This window comes from Helicoverpa zea, chromosome 23 (genome assembly GCF_022581195.2).
Source record: "Helicoverpa zea isolate HzStark_Cry1AcR chromosome 23, ilHelZeax1.1, whole genome shotgun sequence".
NCBI classification, from domain to species: Eukaryota; Metazoa; Arthropoda; class Insecta; order Lepidoptera; family Noctuidae; genus Helicoverpa; species Helicoverpa zea.
The window spans coordinates 273644-295093 of record NC_061474.1 but is presented as its reverse complement, the minus strand read 5'-3'; the positions used below and the strand labels follow the sequence as shown (position 1 = coordinate 295093).

General features: G+C 35.4%; 1 protein-coding gene and 1 long non-coding RNA gene across 2 annotated transcripts in view; one reads left to right on the top strand and one right to left on the bottom strand.

The window, feature by feature from the left end:
• Positions 1–21450, bottom strand: part of LOC124641949 (complexin) — a 302550-nt gene that overhangs the window by 114746 nt on the left and 166354 nt on the right. The window lies entirely within an intron of this gene.
• Positions 399–996, top strand: LOC124641951. The gene is made up of 3 exons (XR_006985720.1): positions 399–608; positions 811–873; positions 951–996. It is a non-coding gene; the product is annotated as an uncharacterized LOC124641951 (long non-coding RNA).

The window sequence follows — 21450 nt, the reverse complement described above, 5'->3', positions numbered from 1 at the left end:
TTGATTTGCGTTTAAATACTACCCTTTTTTATCTATATGCAGCAAGCGCCGATGTCGCGCGCGCTGCGCACGCTCAACGCGATCGCTGAGCATGTTGATTTGTTTTCCTGTTCGTTGAACGACTTCACAAGGATTGCATATAGGGTAGTATGTTACGAACTAGAACTTTAATTGTTAATTATATATAATTTTAGGGTTATGTTTCAATTTAGTTGATATGTTTAGAATTTTTATTTACTTCTCTATCGCATTAGGTTAAGATCCTGTAAAGATAGATGTAAATGTGGAAATATATAAATAAATAAAATAAATAAAAAATAAAAATGAAACTATAATCCAAATTCAAATAAAAAATATTTAATAATTAAGGTGGTATTGTTATAAAGCTTGAAAAAAAAATGGCCTATTTAAAAGTAAAACAATATTTTAAAATAATTTTTGTTTGCAATGCAAAGAATCAATATAAATCTTGTGACGCGCGGTGTTCAACTTTAGTCAGCGCCAAGCGCTTACCGCGGAGGGACGTATCGCTCGCTGTTGCGCCGCGTAAACTCGCCGAAGTTCGAAAAATATAGCGCAACCTACGCATCTAACACGTTTTGATACTAGTGAGTTTTTATTTTATTTATTAGTTATAATGATCTGATTGAAATGTAATATATGTACATAAGTATTAGCCCATGATATTCTAATGCGAAAATGTTATAGATTGGGTTCTCCTTTTTTGATGTTGGTTATATAGAAATATGTACGTAAATGTCATCGTCGTTAGTTTCGCTGTTGCATAATAATATTATTGGATTCTTGCAGGATAATGAAAGCATATTTAATTCAGATTATCAGACTCAATCGGATACCAGTACCAATAATATGGTAAGTATTTTTTGTCACTCGCAACAGACATATTTGTTTTAATAAACTATTTACATTCCTAGTTTTTATTGTTGCAGGAAAATGAAGATACAATACATGGAAGACGAATTATAGATTTTAGTTTTTTTATAGATCAATTACTTATACCTAATTGATAAACATGGTGAAAAGTTTGGTTGTCGACTAAATAATTTAAAAATTGTAAACCATTATTTGTTTATTGTAACTCAATCGAGCTATTCTAGGTTATAAAATTCATCGGTACAAATAATATTTCATAAACTATAAAACCAATAAACTATTTCGGAAAAAAAGTGGCAAAGTCTCAAGTTTGTTTGTGCCGCGTAGCGGTCCGCAGGTGTGCGTTGCGTATTTCACTAGACGCACACGCGCGCAAGTGCTGCCGGCTATCGTCTAATTTACCTAAACCTGAGCGATTCGATTTTGTAATAGCGCTCTTAAATTATCCTAAAATAAGTATTAGTACTTTTAATCTTATTTACCCCATTTTTTTAAGTAGAGTGTACATTGGATCACTACCACGTAATATTTAAAAAATAAATTGCCGTAAGTTATTGCTCAGATTGTCTTCAAGTTGACTTTCACAAGTGAGATTTCAGTGATAAACTATGTAAACCCCAGATATCCTAAACCCTAAATCCCTAAGTGCTTGAAACTATTGACACCGAGGGTTCACATTGCAGGTACAAGGACTAAAACTCCTCAAGAGGCCTGTAAATAGAGGTCAACCGCTAATTAGCATGCCTCGTAAACAATTGGGACCTCTTGGACCCGCAACTTTAGGGTCCGTCTCGACACGAGGGTTTAGGGTCGAAAATGTTCAAAGTTGGGAAGAATTTTTATTGCTTTTTCGGGTCAACGTCGGTTTTAATTTAAGGTTGATTTAGTTTTTAGTACTAATTATGGGTTAGTGAATATCTCAGCTATGTTTTAAGGGTAACCTTTCTATTGTTTAATATTCTGGCATACTTTTCAGTTGGTAGTAAAGTTACTTTGTAACTTTTGTGTTTCTTACGGCCAGTTTCTTCATCAAAAGTTAAAGTAATGTCTAAAGTAAAAGTAACGGGCAAATACGTTTTTTCAAGGCTAAAGTGACAGCAAAACTAATAGAAAAATTGAATTTGACCGTTACTTTTACTTTAGACATTACTTTGACTTTTACTTTGGCTTTAACTTTTGATGAAGAAACTGGCTGTTATAAAAACAAAGTTTTCATCGTTCAAATTGTGTATATGTAGTTTAGTTTTAAATTTATACATTGATATAAATATAAAAGCGCATATTATTGACAAGAATTTTGGATTGGTGTGGATTGTTGATAATTTTTCATGTTTTACCAAAAATAACACTTACTTGGCATTCTATATGAACTATCTATCGGTTTTAAACATACCACATACACCTACTAATGTATGCATAAGATACATTGAACTCGTCAACCTAATAATAACATAACAGAGTATATGATCAAAGTGTGAAGCGTCCCTACTCCCCAGCTAGTCCGGGGACAGATTTGCGAGTGCTTAATACAACCACGACAGTTTATCAACATAAAATAATAATTGCTTCGCGCACCGGGATTAGACGCCGGGATTCGGTAATATAATCCCGGAGTCCGGGATATAGTGATGTTGTTGTTGTGGAGTAACTAATTAATTTTCTATTAACATGCTAATCTGGGAAGTTTTATTATAATATGGATGTGGAGAGAACAGGTGCTGGGAAATTTTGGAGAATTGTTTGTTGCACGTGAGTTATGAGTTTGAAATAAATTTTCTTGTTTCAAAAAACATTATTAAGCAAAAAAAATTAAAGTTCATCTGAAATGCACAAGCTACAAAGTTTTTGAAAGTTATAATATAATCGTCGTAAGTAATATAATCGTCTTGCTATTCTTCAGAGGGTACCAATTGGTAGCAACTCACGGCAGCTGGTAGCAATTAGGTAGCAACTCTCTATATGCACTTTAAGGGATTCTATGAGGTGTGACAGCGACTCTAAAGGTCACAGATTAAAAACACTTTTCTTAACTAACAAATAAAATACATAAAACTATTTTCTCATACATAACAAGAGCTTATCGACCGTTTCCATCACTACAGTTAAATAAATTGCGCGTGTCCAATGTTCGAGTTTTATGAAGAGTTTTACAGGCTACGTTTTATGTGCCGTTCCAAACTTGTAAGAAATAGTTCGGCTGAAGCCTTTGAAAGGTCACGGTTTATGACTCGTATTGTTAGAGGCTTTGTGTGTACATGGACGAAGTGATAATGTTTGGCAAATTAATGGGGGTTGTTGATAAAAATTGGAGTATGTTGTTATTGATAAGTAAAGATGTAGACTTGGTTGAGGTTTTAAATCACTTAAAAATTCTTATCAGTGTTTTATGCGAGAATGGAATTGAATGTTATATGAAATGTAAAGCAATATTTTAAACGTTGTAATTACCACAGAATTGTTTATGAATAATGAAAGCTAGGAGTGATAAAATATAACTACTGTAAGAATATTTTTGTGCATTTCTTGTAATGTACGTTCAGTCTTATGACTGATATAAAATATTATATGTGTAGCTGATACATGGCAAAACACCACACACCACTTTAAAAATTAGATAAAAAATATCCTTGCAACCAACAAAAAAGTCAAGAAAATCTTTATCCGTACCGAGTAGCAATATCTTATACGTACGTAACAAAGGGAGTTCCTACGTCATTGTGGTGACGTCACACTTGTCAAGTGACGGGACTTTTTGCCACTCTGTGAGGCGTGATATCTCTGTAGATGTTAATTAAGAGGCGCTCCAAGTAATATATTGTCTTTGGAGATAATTAAGGAGTCCTGGATTGAGTGGAGAGGTGTTTGCCAAATATAACTTTGTGCCTTTTTGTTTTGCGGGGGTTTATTTCGGGTATGGAAGACTTAAGAGGATATATTTTTAAGCGACTTCCCAAGAAGAAGGAGGCAACGGTTTATTACAAATTCAGGCTGTATAGTTATAAACAAATGTTACCTTGATCAACTTTTAAATAGAACATGTTCTAAATTTTCTTTAAGGAAAGCTACATAAATAACTGACAGCAAAACAGCGCATAAAAGCACCGGATCTCATTTAAACCGATACAACAACAGTAAAACAAGGAAAAAGCAATCTAAATGAGTTTTTTTGCTTCGGTATTTAGCGCTCATTTAGAAAGGAAAGTGAAACAATACGAGTTTTCTAAAGCTCATTACAGCAGTCCGGGGAAAGTGGACGTCGATTGCAGCGCTTCAGCGGAGAAAGCGCTTTTAACACTGAAAGGTAAAACACTATTGACGATAAGTAATTATGCAAACAGGTTTAGTTATAACAACACTATGATAGTAACATTTTTGGTAATATAACAAAAAAAATGTATCAACAGACAGCACTTTAATTTAATTTTTAAAGGAAAATATGTATGTGCTAATTAAACTTGTACTGACTTAATGTTATTACCTCGAAGTATATTAATTACGAAGTGATGACAAGTGAACTGTGAACTGAAGGAAAGGTTTCCTTTTTATATTTTTGTGGTACAAAAATTTATTCCTATATGAGTGATATTTTTACCTCCATTTAGGAGACATTTAATACTTTTCTAATAAAAAATCAATATGTCAACATGTTCCCTAAAAATCCTTTGATAGAGCTTCCGGGAATTTTACATTACAATTTTTGTGCACAAAAAATATATTTATAATACTTTTATAAAAACTCCCAGGAAACTGTATTCAGCGTCGTAAATACTCAAAGATCCATATAATTTAGTACATAACGTTATATACAAGAGTACATAGGAGCCAGTCAGACGTGAAAACCTGTTCGAGTGTAAACTGAAAAGAGGGTTTTCAGTAAAATAGCTGATTTTATTCGACCACTTATTACTCGCTATCAACTATTTGCGGGTAGTTCGATATAATACGACTTATGAAAGGCTTTAGCGAGCGAATGAATTTTCTATTTAGATTAGAAAAAAATGCTGGAGTGAATTGAAAGAGTATTTTTAAACCAGAGGTTCAAAGCATTTATGAATAAATTTCTCAACTATAAGATGAATTGAATGTAAATTTAAAAGTTTCGTTACGTATATTTTATAAAGCAGAACATTTTGAGCTGTAGTTTTTAATACTCTTATAGTAAAACTTACATTTGTGTGCATTTTGGTTTATTTTTAATATGTTGCGAAGCTTGGATAATCTTCAGCATTTCAAAATAACCGTTTTACTAAAAGCAACATTTTCATAATCGCGGTAACAGAGAGTACCATTCGTAGGAATTTAATTTATATGACAAGCGGTCCCCATTATAGCAGATATTAATTTTAAAGCTCTCAGAGTAATGATGCAGCGCAGCATCCCGCGAGAGCATTCGCGATAATTCTCGAAAAACTTGGCGCGTCACGCTCAAACAAATTCAAGAGGCGACCGCAGACAGCCAGGCTAGGTCAGAAGGTTAGAAGTGTGATGTCTATATTAATTGACGTGTCTTGTTAACTTGCAGCTTTTTATGTGGTTTTACATATAGACATTATCAGTTCGAGATTTCAACCGCAACATCGTAAGCATCCTGATGAGACTAGGTCTCGTATCGGTCAGAAAATTATTTTTTTTGGAGGCGTACTCGGTAAATGGAAGTTAAATTTAATCTCCAGTGGTTCAGTCGCTATAGATGTCCTAACAATGTTTTTCTCAGTAACCACATGTATAAAACCGAAAAATGAAAATTGCTTTCCTAAGAAGCTTATGAAACTCAAAACTGTAATTTTAAGCTAAAGCTTGTTCAAACTAAACCTTCTTGAAGCCAAGCCTTCTTGCCTTTCCTTTGTCACATCCCCTGGCTATATAAAACGTTCGGCGGCGACGCAGAAAATTGGCCGCGCCTTACATTATTACTGAAGCGACGACAACACGATTAAATATATCCTTCAGAGAGTAGATACAAGCACGGACAGACAAGCGGGGTATTGTTATTATAGAAAGTGAAAGAAGTGCAGAAAGCATCTGCAATTTTAAGGGATTTTTTAAAAGTATTTTGCTATTAAAATATAGTTTGGAAAAGTGCTACGTTCGAAACCCAGTATTTCACGTATATGGGAATTAGTAAGGCATAGATGATAACTACTTCGTTGTACTAAAATTATTAACAAAAAGATTACATAATATGTACAATTTGAACATCTTTGGCAGTCGTTGCGGATTGTTAGAATCTAGAAAGTATGAAACTAGTCCTTCCAATCGGATGGCCTGGGTAACTGGGTTGAGGGAGTCAGATAGGCAGTCGCTTCTTTTGAAACTCTGGTACACAGCTTCATCCGGCTACGATTCAAAAACGAAACCAACTTAGTTTGGGAATTGGCTAGACAGATGCTGAGCTGTTACCGAAAAAAGATGATAAAAAAATAACTTTTTCAAGTCATTTCTATTTCATACATTTTCTACACCTAAAACACTGCTGTATAATCTTTCACGTAGTTTTAAAACCAGTGCCATATACCATATGACGTAATGACTAAAAGTCCATAAACTCTATCACATACATACAAACAAGCTCTGAAACTGCTCGGAGCTCTCATAAAAAACTTTCAGCGCTCTGCACTGATTTAATGTTATGCTCTACGCTACGGTTAACTTCGCTACGATATTGCCGTAGCATGTGCTACGGTGCTACGGTAGCGTAGCAAGTGCTACGACTCGTAGCATCTTCATAGTAAATGCTGTGTTTTAGTCGGTAATAATGTTTCGTTTTAAATACAAAAACAATTCTATTATTACTTTCAAAATTGTAACAACTTCCAAAAAATAACCTAACTCCTAAGAAAGTTAACTACAGGTTTCAAATGTATTTGCTTTTAAAACTTCGTACAAAAGTGGTCTTAAATCCTAGTGAAAGCCAAAACTACTTGGTAAGTAGAGCAATTAAAATAAACAAGTACAAAGTGGTCCTACCAGACTACCACTGTGATTACGTTACAAAACAACGATTAGTCTGGATTGCTAGTTCATTAAAGTTAACTGTAGTTATCTAGTCAACTACAGGTACATAAATATAATTTAATCCAACTATACTTAATTTATATCTGTACGCATTGATGTCTGTTGCTCTTTCAAGCAAAAGGTGCTTAATGGATTTAGTTAAACTTGGCAGTAATACAGCTAAGCTAGTTTAATAATATAGGGTATTGCTAGATTTATTAGATTTATGCCGTTCTGGTTATCAAACAGAAGCAGTGTGAAACATTAATGCAATACATCAGCCGAGTGAAGTTACTGACTAGATTGGCAGCCGCACTGCATGCTGCAGTTTCGATTCCCAAATGCAATTAATGTATTCTTTGGTTGGTTGCAAATCTTACTTAAATTGACTAAGATAGCCATTGTTTATATATGGTATTGGAAAATAGTACTTTAGAAGATTTCCCTTTCTTCTTCGAATTAATAAAATGAGATGCCAAGTTCTATAAGCATACACTATCCAAAACTTTGACACTCGTATTTATGACCTTTTGTAATTGAAAATGTGGCACATAGAATCAATTAAATGAACTAATCCAATTTGTCTGACATATAATCAATGACGAACAAACCGATTTCAAACTAATCTCTTCAAGGTTTTTCAGGTTAACCTTTACACTGAAACTTATAACGATCATGTGACTATAAATCAAGCCACAGAAGGCTGTAATCGCCTTCAGTGGGGGCCCCTATTACCATGTAACGAATTAGTTCCCCCATAGCCCCCAATTAAAATTAATGGCTTTCAAAGTAAAGAAAAAAGATTTTTTCAGCAATTTTTCCATGTCAAAGTATATTATGGGAGATTTTGGTAACATGCTGTGATTTTTGTTCATAATTTATGGCAAAAGTTATATTTTGTTAAGATATGTTGGGTTTATACATAACATTTTTTTTTTGCTTGTATAACATGTATCAGGCGCAAAATAACAATAACTATTACTAAACCATAACCATCAGTCGAATCGTAGATTCGGCCAATGGGCAGTAATTTCATGGCTGATTATGGTTTGGATATATCATTATAGTTAAATGGCCCAACCCAACCCTATAAATATCCCAAAAAAGGTTCACATAACTTTTCTAGGAACAAACGCAACTTGAATGAAAAACTAAATTCATTTCATAAGGTGTTCCAATCACTACTTCCTGAAATCATCAACTTTCTTTTCAATGGACAATAACATTTAAAAAAAACCGGCCAAGTGCGAGTCGGACTCGTGCACGAAGGGTTCCGTAAATTACAGTTAAATCAACCTATCTCAAAAACTATAAGAGATACTTTGATCAAACCAAAAATCGTTGAAAGAGTTAATTAGCATGCATCACCTCTATTTTTTTTAGAATTTTATACCCCGTAGTTATAAAAATAGAGGGGGGGGGACATACTTTTTACGACTTTGAGAGCTGATATCTCAAAAACCGTTCACTTTAAGAAAAATGTTTTTTAGAAAACTTTATATCATTTTAAAAGACCTTTCCATTGATACCCCACACGGGTATGTACATCGAAAAAAAAAATTTCATCCCTCAGTTACATGTATGGGGGGCCCCACCCCCAATTCTTTTTTTTACTATTTAGTGTCATATTTTTGTAGCGGTTCATACAACACATATTCCCATCAAATTTCATCACTGTAGTACTTATAGTTTCCGAGTAAATCGGCTGTGACAGACGGACAGACGGACAGACGGACAGACGGACATGACGAAACTATAAGGGTTCCGTTTTTGCCATTTTGGCTACGGAACCCTAAAAACCTATATCTGTATTAAAGTAAAAGCTGTTAAGCTAGTGACAGCACTCAGCGCCAGGAACTGCTATCAGCTGTTTACTCCTCAAAGTGCTTCTCGACTTTCAGCTGCAACTTAAACTTCAGGCTAAAAATATCATCGATTAAGTAGGTCACTCAAGATTTGGAGTTTATTGGGAACAGTTTTAAAGTTAAGTGTTCAAATCCTGGTATATGCTGTATGGTAAATACAGTTTTTTGAATCAATGTTTTATGATTTTTTATCTTACGAAAGCGGGTATGCCCATATTGCCCATTTTATATGCACATTGTCCGTGTATGATGCTTAGGAGCGTATAGTACTGGCTAAGTCATCGATTCATATATAAGACAATGTGCATGTTTATTTAAACACACACAAGTTTGGCTGACCCGCTTTCGTGAGTTAAACATCTACGACAAGGATAAGAATCAAAGAAGCTTAACTAGAACGTACTCATGGGGTTATCTTAACAGCAGTTGACGAAGTAAACATGCAATACAATGTATTGTGACTGTTGACCACACTATTTTTGAATGTTACAGTCTGTTTTTGTCTTCTTGTATGTATTTAGATAGTTTAGGACTTGACTGCAGACAGTCAGTAACTAAGAAAGTTCGACTTTCAAACTATGTTCAGTAGTACAGTATAGTACAGTTATTTTACGTAAAAGACTATCCATGTACAAGTCGATTAAAAATAATGTAATAACATCGGTATATTTCTGTGAAAAAGAATGACTCGCAGAAAAACATACTCGTAAAGTTATCAGATTTATATAACAAACCATTTAGATATAAACAAATCCGGATTTCCAGTGAGCCTCACATACGAACACAATAAGAATTGAGCGCACCGAGCCTATTGAACACAAAGCCAAGAATAGACAAAAGCAATATCGAGCCATAAAGAAAGATATATTCTGTCGTTTTTCCAAATAAAACAAATGCCGCAGTCGTTCAAGCGAATTATCAAAACACATTACGCGTATAATACCTATTTTATTCTGAAAATGTCGCCTGAAAATGATGTAGCGTCCCATTTACCGCGGAGCTCGCTAAATGAGGCTTACGTGTGTAAACTGGGATTATTTTTAATGTATTCACGTTCAAGTTTGACGGTTCATTACGTTTACTAAAACCTATTCGGGGCAAACGTTTTCCATTTGAAAGATTTAGTGAAGGCAAGTTTGATAATAGCGCCATCTATTACTCGGAGGAGGTAATGGAATGTCTTTTTACATCGATAGATGGCACTACTTTGTGGGATCCTGCATCGCGATTTTATTAAGTTCATAATAAAGTCGCGATCACTTCAAACTTTGTAAGTTTCATTCACAAACAATGTTGCAGTGAAATGGTACGTTTCTTTTTATAGCAGTACAAAAGCTCAGTTGAATTTTAAACATTTTTAGCAGCCATTCGTTGAAACCGGTTTAGCCATTAAGGCTTTAGATAAACAACCGCATTCCCTAGCGTGGAAAACACAATGCTTTTTTTAACTTTAACGAAACTAGGTAACAGTATTTGACTCGTATTTGGGTTAAGAGTAAAAAACAGCGAACATTTTATAGCGGACTGAAATGTAATGTGGCATCGCTGACTCGGCAGATTTGTCTCATCGGGAAACCTTTTAAACTGGGACAGCAATATTGTGGCTGCAGTATTTGTTTTACTTTAAATATATTTTTCGTGCTCAGCCTTCCATTTTTATTAGTGAGTGGAAATAGCGTAATTTTTGAATGCATCACTGAAAAATCTCTACGTACCCGACCACCGAAAAGTATTATTTTATTTAGTCGTGGTCTCAAGTTAGCTAACCAAGAGATGACGTAATCACTTTGCCGCTCAGCTGGTCTATGCTCAAACTGTACTTTTTGTGAGACTGCCAGAAGCTTGAAAGCCTCATTGAATATAAAGTATTGTAGATATAGAGCAGTGGTATATTGATCGTGTTAATATTTGGCAGGCAGCCAGGGACCGGGTCGCTGGTTCGGATCCGATCTATATATTTATAAGTTGTGGAGTAGCTGCTGATTTGGATTAAGTTTAGTGGGTCACGGATATTTATCGCGTATTGGGGCAGGTTAATTTAAGCTAGTCGAAGTTCTAGAGATAATAGCTTTATTATAGTAATTAATATGTGTCACTGTCTATAACGAGGTAATAGGTATTATTTTGCTAAATACGTTTGCGAGATAATATTTCCTATCACAGTCATTGACCAAATAATTGCAGTTAATATTGAATGTTCATGATCCGACGTGCTTTAATTAGAATATTATACGCCAATTAAAATACAGCACATTACAAATAAAACTAATTAACGATAATAATTAATTTGATATTCAAATACAGGCTGAAGTTAATTTATATTTGATCACGAGTCGATTAATTCAGGCTCGATATTATATTGTGAAATAATTAGCGGCCGCTTGATTTGTCTATTACAGATAAAATGCTAATTTACAGCACAGACTAGAATATAAAATTAACTCATTTTCAATGGAATTTATTAGCCTGAAATATTTCGGTTTGTAGTTTCCAATAACGCCGATATTCTGGAATTTATGATAAAGAAATTGTTCATAATAATAGCGAAATACATCATGATAATAGTTTGAAATATTTGATGCATGATGTCAAAGGAAATGGCAAAATTTTTGTGGTCAAACTGTTTGAGAAACACAATACAAACTGATATTCAATTCTAGACTACATACATTAAAATACCACGTTGTTGCGTACAATCCTTTGAAACTTTATAATCCAACATGCTATAGTGGAATAAATATATAAATTACAATTAAATTATTACACATTTAACAAATAGGCTTCACTATGACCCAAATTACTACCACTGTAACAATACTTCAATAGCCATATCTAATAACTACATATTATCTTCTCTAACTCTTCTTATGTATCTACAAACTTAATCTATACTTATAATAAATCTGTAGAGAGGTCAATTCTGTACATTGAATATATTTCCAAAATAACTATTAGGGGGTGATTAGTGATCGATACTGATGCCAAAAATGCAATCAGTAAAATTTTTGTCTGTCTGTCTGTATGTTCGTTATGGAAACAAAAACTACTGGATGGATTTTAATGAAACTTGGCACAAATATTCTTCATACTCCTGGGCAGGTTATAGGATACTTTCCATCACGCTACGATCAATAGGAGCAGAGCAGTGAAGGTAAATGTTGGGAAAACGGGAGAAGTTACTCCATTTTTTAAGCTTCCGTCGCGTGTGCAGCCTTAATGGTTACAGCTACACAGAAACCATGTACGACGGAAATATTCTTCATAAAATTATGTAAAAAATATCCCATGGGAGCATATGTCTATCTTTTATGGTTGACTCACAATAACACGTAAAACTCTCGGTAACTTAGCAGCTCGGAGCTTTCTGATTATATTTGTCTACTATTTCGTTTATAGCACTCTTACTCACACTAATTAAACATAGTTAACAGTATTATCTATTAATTAAAAAAAGAATGATTTAAATCGGTAAAGAAACACCAAAGTTATACATGAAAAACGGTAATAAGCCACCGCGCGTGAATACTGAATCACGCACGCTATAAGGATCATTTTTGTGCAACGGTCGCCGCGCTCGACGCGACTCGCGGCGCGGTGGCTGCGCGAGCTTCGTACAATATTTGGCTGTTGGTGCGATTGATGCGAATAGACGTTCAGAGCGTTCAACCTTATTGCGCGATTTTTAGGTTTTAAAAAATTTATTTTTAACTTTCTTTTGTTGTTATTTTATAAAATAGGTTGGTATCTATTAGTTATTTTTGTGTTTAAATATTCGTTCAAATTACAAATTATTAATAGTTTACATTTTATTACTTAAACTTGGCTGGTGTTTATTATTTCTTCCTCTCTTTGCACAAAGTCCGTCTCTAACGCGGACGAAGTCGCTGGCAGAAGCTAGTAACTACATACAAAGTTAGCCATTTTCCCGTAACAGCTAAGACTCACACGTTTGGAACGAACTTACTAATAGTATTCTGATCGCTAATTATGTCTTACCTTTGTTTGCACACACACACACACACACTAAACTTTCCAACACCTGTGTAAGATTAGGAGGATGTTTGTGTGTGTGGCGTATAAATGTACAATCTCTTATCGTATCTATAGCAAAGGTATAATAAGGACGGTCATTTCATTTGGGGGTTGGTCTTGGAGGTAACCTATGGATTTGTTGATATCGGTAAGCCTGTGTAGTTTTCACAAGTGGTACATGGTTGAGAATGAATTGACAGATGTACCCACATCGCTTTTGAATTTGAACTTTGAAACAAGATGTAGCATGTACTTAGGGATATTCGTTGATGTGCATGTCGCCGTCGTCTGAGCAAACACCTAACCTACCTAACTACGTCGGCCCGTCACCCTAAATAAAAATCGGGTCATCCCTTGTCCTGAACAACCTAACCTAACCCAACTCGTAACCCTCTTCTTAAATGGGTCCATGAACTACAGCACCAAGACTTTCCTTAAGACACACACACACACAAGCTCGAACTAACATGTCCCACACTACAAGCCAGCTGACCGGGTAGGCGTGTTGCCGACAGCCCCCCCCCCCCCTCCAGGCGAAGATTAATAGCCTCCCTCCTCTCCCCCCCAGAGCCGGTCAGCGGCTAATAGCCAACGGATATCACTGATTGTTTTGCCGATTGCCGATTTCGTTTGTAGCCTAATGTTGGATTTTAAATGGTTGCTTTTATGAGTGTTTGGTGAAAAATATTGAGAAATTGGAAACTGTGATTGGTCATTTTATGTAGTGATCAAATGGACTACGTATGTGTCTCTGTATACCAATTAAAAATTATGTACGTACTTAATTTGTCTACACTGTCAAGTTCCTCCTAAGAAAACTAGTTTAAAAGTAAAAAGCAACACCATTTACTACTTTCATTATTTATTAACATTAGTTGAATTTATCGACAGTTGTAATCCGAACATTAATTAATCACTATTTGAACCAGCTGCTCCTCCCTAATCGAATTGTAAACATAGCCTTAGTACACACAAGCTAGACTTAATCTTACTTACAGACTATACAATAAAGATCAAGTAGAACAAACCTATACAAGCTATCAATAGGGTGCGTACTACGTGGACGAAGCAATGCGAAGCGATCCGAAGCGAATAGGCATGGCAATCGAAAAAAGTAATTAATCCGTCTTTTAGATAATTATAAAATAATGGACACGTAGTTTTTCTTTTCTCTCACAATCAATTAACAACGAAGATACGACACGATTGAATTTCGGGTTACGTCACTTCTGATTACGAATCCCCACTCTTAATCTTTGTTGTGTTATTTCGAAGTAAATGTTTATTGTTTTGTCAAAATAAAAAAAAAATATTTCTCAATAAAAATAAAATACTTCTCTTTTTTGCCAATATATTATAAAATGCGGACTAATTAGAATCACTATCAAGCCCTGGCCACGCCTTTTCAAAGATGTAATCTGCGTCAACGTCACATTTGCCCAATTCTTCTTCTTCTTTCTTCTTCCTTTTATAAAAGAAATCGACTGTTTTTTGTTTTCGCGTCGCCCCGCATCGCTTAGCGTTCACATAGGACACACAATAAGTCGACTCCACTTAGGCCTAGACTAGACTATAGACTGCAGTCTACTAATAAAACGGTTCAGTCCGACAGCTGTCGTCTCGCGCAAATTGAATCACGCCTCATTAATCACGCGCCTGACGTACGACCTCTGTACATGTATGTATGTTTATGTGTATTGTACATGACTTTGAAGGTTGTATGTGTAAATTGTGAAGATTGGGGGTAAGCAGAGTTGTAAGTAAAAATAAATGGCAGGTAGGAAAATGTGAATGAAGCTGATTAGGGGATAAATTTATCATTAGACGAAAATGGAAAGTTCTGCTATACAAGGCCAAATTATAACAATTCATATTATTTGATATTCGTAGTAGGGATTATTAAAAAAACAAAATACCCGACTGCACACTAAAAAAAGAGTAAAACAAGCCCCACAATAATATTTAATTTATAAATATTGATGGAAAGCATCGCAGGCGGGGACCAACAGAGGCTTATTTATAGTCATTTCGGTTGTGCACCATTTAGCAGAATTTTCGTTGGTGGCGGTCAAGGTGGTCCCCGCCTGCGATGCTTTCCATCAATATTTATAAATTAAATATTATTGTGGGGCTTGTTTTACTCTTTTTTTAGTGTGCAGTCGGGTATTTTGTTTTTTTAATAATAATTCTTTTATTTATAACTTTTTAGCTGTTTTTATTTAACGAAAATGTTGTAGATGTAGAAGACTATGTATATGTAAGTACCATTTTAAATTATTTCGACGACATTTGGCTTTAGATTACGAGTGATGTTACTCCGCAACATAAATTTACCGCCAATCTGGACTGTTGGTAGTGAAGAAGAAAAAGAATTAGGTGAGTCATTACTGCTGAAGACCGTCAACGACGTGTGCCCTTATGCGTGTGCCCGCATTCGGGCTGTATACTCGAGCATATCCCCCTCCGCACCGCGCCGCGCGCCGCATGCCAGGCCACGCCCTATCTTTTTGCTTGCTAACGCATGAGTTGCTTTGCGTTGACGCAGAATTAACATGTTCCCGTGGGAATTTTGAGAAAAAACGTATCCTATATTAATTATTACTCCCGTGATTGAAATGAATCTAATGATACCGCATACATATTTTTTTAAAGGGAAATTTAGAAAAAATATCCCGTGGGACTTTTAGGATAAAATGTATCCTATGACACTCCCGTAATCAAGACAAATCTAACGATACCTCATACATCAAAATCCATCAAGCCGTTTAGGCTACAGGAGGTCACAAAGGAACAGACATACATACATACTTACATACACTCGAAAAACATTACCCTCCTTCTTTGGCAGTCGGGTAAAAAATAGTACAAAGTGTGTTGCAGCGCTCACATTCTCAGTAATAATACCAGACAGACAAAAACCCTCTCACACAAACAATCATCATATTTTCCCAACCGAATTTCCCTTAAACACCCGGAAAATTATTCTCAAAAAGAAAATTCTCATCTACGGGTAACCTGCCAGGGTATGGCAACACCGTCGCGTGTTCCACATCAGGAAGACACGTGTAATGTATTCCGGTTCACGGCTGGCAACCCCGACACAAGCCGGGTATGTTTCCCTACCCGGGTATGTTCCCTACCCGGGTATGTTCCCTACCCGGCTGCTGAACAGGGATGTGCGGTTTCCTACTGTCGGGGTAAACTTCTTTTATCTTTTTGACATACATAAAATTACTCTTATTTTTCCTTAAAGGTGAGGCTCAGGTGTGTATGGCAAAATTTCACCTATTTACCTATATCCTTTTGTGTTTTGTGTGGTCGGATTTGAAAAGCAAACTGATTTTTTTCAAATTTCCTATAATAACTTGGAATGTTTTTGGCAGTGTTTGTGAAAAGATTTAGAACACTAACGGTTGATAAACAAATAATATCACGAACCAATAATCGCGTTAATTTATAATCTCTACAATTCATTCTACTGGTACTCAGCTACATCCGGTTAGAGTGGAAGCCGGCCCCAACATAGTTGGGAAAAAGGCTCGGAGGATGAATCTCTACAATTCAAATGCGAACTAAAGTAACAATATCCTATTCTATACATTCTACCTATCTAAAAACCTAAAATAAAAAAAAACGCATCACAATATTCAATATTCCCTCCACGCAAAACGTCACAATTCCATTACAGTCCTGAACACGTCATTTCTCAAAACCTGTCGATTGTTCAAAAGCAAACCTTCACGTATTGTCAGCTTTTACTGAAAACTCCAAGCTTTTAACTCGGAGATATTCACTTTACTCACCTATACTTGGAATGTACTTAACGAATTATAAAAGGACACACACTGCAAACTTTTAGTCGGCCGACAATTTGTTCGGGCTCATAAATCAGTATGAAGGTGAATAGTAGTTCATTTTTTTACTATCTAACATTCTTTTTTGTTAATTTTTGTACCTTAGTAAAATCTTCTTTTAACCCGATAGTTGACTGGTAGAGAATTTCTTGTGGCATTAATAAACCATTTTTGAACTTAAAGTATAAATAACTAATGGAACGCACATTACAACGATCAGATATTTAGTCAGCATCAGACTGACAAAAAAAATTGATCGGATTCAAGATTTTCTTTAGATAATAATTTTTGTCCACCATCAGCTCGACTGTCGGTCGACTGTTTAGTCTTCAGTGTGTAGGGTATTCTTAGCTATAGTTGGTTATACTTGGAATGTACTTAGCAAAGTTTACGTGGTCCAACTGTAACTTGAAGTTTAATGCAGTAATAAAGTGCTGGGTTTTGTTATCGAAGAATGATCAATGTTTTATTATTTTCAAGTCGATTTCGATTCAATGATAAATTATTTTAAGTGCATGCTTTTAGTAATAATATTTTTTATACATGTGAAATAAATCATATTGCTTGAAAGATTGTGCAGACGTCTAAAGATTTTAAGCTCATTTTTATCATTCTTTTGGGATTCTAATACAATAAAAGCAATACACTTTGAGATACTTCATCATCATTGGCACATGTCATGTAATGTAGTAAAAATATAAGAAGAATTTCAAGTTACACTTGGAAGATTAGGTACTTGTTTATATAAATTCAGCATTCATTTTTAGATTGTAGTACAAAAACAAAACATTACGTCTATAGGTACCACTAACAACCAGGTTCACAGTTACGAAAACACAAAATACATCGTTCCCGTATCGGAATAAAATATGTGCCCCTAATATCCCGAAAGGAGGAAAAACACGAAACTTTTGAAAACAACCGAACGAAACTAAAACTCTTTTTTTTCCTTGCTAGAGCAATATTTCACGGGGAGACATAAACACATTTCACCGTCCACCGTCTCCCTCGCACCTGTGTGTGGGGCGGGTGTTAGAGCGAGACAAATGACTCGGCGGCGAGATTTACGCCAACCACTGATAGTTCATGTTTATTGTGAGAAGTGCATTTGTGCAGAGTGCAACGGAAATGCACCTGCACGGATTAATTGCGAGGTTAATCTTACTGTGGTTTGGTTGTGTGTTAACTGTGACAGTGTTATGTTAACTTTGCTGTTTGTTATGTTAAATTATTAGTTACAACCATGTTTTCTATACTTGTTTTTTGTTTGATTGTTTGTTTGTACCCCAAAGGCTCCAAAACAACTGAAGCGATTTAAACAATTCTGTTACCGTTGGATAGCTACATTCTTCCCTAATAACATAGGCTATATTTTATCGAGGTACAGGCAGTAATTCACTGAGTTCACACCAGTATAATACAACTTTGAAGTTTTAATTCAATTATGTATTCCGTAGTCTAATTCATAGTAGATTTTGATGAAAACACTAAAAGTTGAAAAACAAAAGCAGATCACAAAAGAATATTTAACGCAAGTAGGTACATAACTTTCAAAAACTACATCAAAGAGTTTTGTTCCTTTTGTGTTAAAATTAGGGAAAAATTACCATTTAGTTATAAAGAGATTGTTAATTAAATAAGTTGTTAATTACTGCGTTCATGTAATATCGTTTAAAGTTTAATATTAATCTTATAAAGTACCTCGTGTCTGATAGAAAACCTTATCATAGTGTAGGTGTATAGATACGTGCGTTAATTAATTTTCTCAGAATTTTGGCTTGAGTTAAAATTGTAACTGAATCCTACTAGGTTCATATTTGCTAGATTATTTTTAATGTAAGTATCTATAGGTAGTTGAGTCATAATTTGTTATTTTTACGATTGTCTATGTAATGTCTAACTATTAACGCTATTGATATGTTCTTATATTGCTTTATTGCACACTATTTACAAATTAAAAAAGATTCCGTAGTTCATAATGTATTTGCTTGACGGTTTTAACGAAGAACATGCGATTTTTCTCGATGATGATTATTCAGAACTTTGCTTCTATTATTAGATATAATAGTCTAAATGTTTAGAGTCACTCAAGTACGTAGTATTGAAGTTTCTATGGCAACTCTACGTAATTGCCCACAAAAGCGACCATTTTTTATATTTTGACTTATCCCACACAACCCACCATAATGATTATCCCGTAGCTTCGGTCGCGGGCAACCACATAGCAACCCCATGGGCACCGTAACACCCCCATAATGCCATAAATCAGTAGAATGAGCTGCAGCCTATTCGTATGCCGCGGCGTCGCCTGCGCCCGAGTGGGTGATTATCACTTTATCCCACAAGATAGTAAACATAATTTGTGTATTTTTTTATATTTCTGTTTGCTTAGTAATTGTATCATAACATAATGAGCATTTAGTTTTGTAAATTATTGGCATAAAAATTCTCTGTCATGTTCAATGCAATAAAGTTAAGGTAAGTATTATATTCGTATCTTGTATAAAATGATCACTTGGGTATTGGAAGTAATAAAAATAACTTTTAACAGCACTTTTGTCAAGAGTTCCGTCAGTATAACTCAAATATTTTAACTATAGCCTTGCGGTTGACTAGGTAATGAATACTCAATTAATATTTTAATCGAAAGTTAGTACACGCGAAGCCTTCGGGAGGAACTTCGAAACGTTTATATAGTATGAATAATTATTATTATTTAAAATTAATAACTTGAAAAACTATAAACTTTCTTAGAGTACATAATAATTAAAACTTACGTTTAAAATCAGGAAGGAGGGAATGCTACGAAACAGCTACATACCTGAAAAGAGAAACTCTCATTAATATTCGTATCAATTAAAACTTAAAATAACTTCATAAAAGTTACACGTATAAAACCAAAACACAACCATTTCGTAAAGAGTAAACTTGTATCCTACAACAACGACATTGTTCGAACATTCTTTACAATACACAATAAAACAATAGCACAATACATTAACGGTCATAGGTCATGGTTGCTAATAAACTCACACACACACACACTTACATAAAAACCCATTAAACATACACGAGCGTGGCAACCCTAACTATAGGTCAAGCTCAGTTGCACGCACACATGGAAACGTAGCTTCGTAAGGGTCCGTTCACACAGATCGGCTCGGAGAGGAGAGAAAATTCTTAACACGTTGAAAACCGAGTTTTTAGTATTTGTAGTAGGGTTTATTTTGCATGTTCACTGCTTTTGTCACTAAGAATTCTCGAAGGCGCTTGGTGTGAAATAGTAAGCGTAGCTGACCCTTCTCCGATCGCGTATTTTCTCTCGGTCTTGTAGACGTTTGGCTCCGATTGCATGCTCTCGCTCACTCAGCCGATCGGTTCCGGTCTGTGTGAACGAACCCTAGTGTTCAGCATGGCTTGTATGTGTGCGTGTAATAAATCCAGCGAGCTCATTAGGGCTGCCCCCATTGTGCGAAGACTTATAGTCGGACAGTTTGTATCCTGCGGCGAGTAGACGGTTCTTAGGGACCTAACGTATCGGTTTTATTTAAAAAGGACCCGTGATGAACAGGTTTAGAGGAAATTAACGGGTTTTGTTTTACATGATGTTACGGTTTTTCTACTTAGGCTATTTTGTAAATAGCTGTCTATAATCAAGGTGCTTTCGAAGTAAATATTCAAATCTATATTAGTGGATGAGTAAGTTGGTTTACTTAAAATGATAAATGGCCTGCCAGTTATTTTCATAGTTTCCATTTGATAAAGGTAAGTAAAACTTATAAAATAAATAATATATGAATATCATAACATATGAAACCATCCAATATTCAGTTACTATGAAGTCTCCATAAGTGATTTTGGTACAAAAGTGCATACATAAGATCTAGATATAAGGTCATATGTTCTGTATATAGTATAAGTCCAGACTATCGTCAAAGTGCTGAGTAAAACCTCTTTCGCTTTATGTGCGCCTGGTACATTCCGTGGTCAGCTCAACTAATTCTTTCCGGCCATTCGCTTTTGTAGTCTTGAATGCCCACTTTAGGTAACTACTATATTGGGAATCTAAGTAAGTAGTATTTTGGGTTATATATTGGGGTAGTATTTTTGTTATAAAAATTACGTTATAGAGAAAAATCGGCTTTAAAATTAACCATTTTCTGATTTTATTTTTTGACATTATAGTGTCCTAAAAGACTCTAGTTAGGTAGTCCAGTACGTCGATTCTATAAAATCTCACAACTCACTTCGACATCACTCTCACTTCGCATTCGTTCTAAAGGTAGAATTCCGTGGACGCGACAATAGTCAACCTATGAAAATGTATGGCACCGTTGCCGAGGCCCGTGACAGTCGCGCGCGGCCGACGAATTTCGTAAGCTGCTCGCGGCATTGTCAACTATTTAATTCTGGTTTTACTAAAATTCTATAGATGTTATTAAGCGCTAGACCATGTTGAGAAGCGTACGGCCGCGAGCGGCTCACGAAATTCGTCGGCCGCGCGCGACTGTCGCGGCCCTCGGCTGCGGTGCCATACATTTTCATAGGTTGACTATTGTCGCACGCGGCTGCGACAATCGCGATCCACGGAATTCTACCTTAAAGTTTCGTGATTGACATTGTCAAACTACACTAGCGCTACTCTTTCGAGCGTGTTGACAAGTTGAACTAAATTAAATTCGAGATTTTGACAGATCTGTCAAAATCTGTCTATCTATAGGGGAGGTAGGCGAGAGATGGGCAGTTGGGAGACATGATCAAATCAGAATAAAAGGGGGGTCCTTTTATTCTGATTTGATCATAGTTTTGTT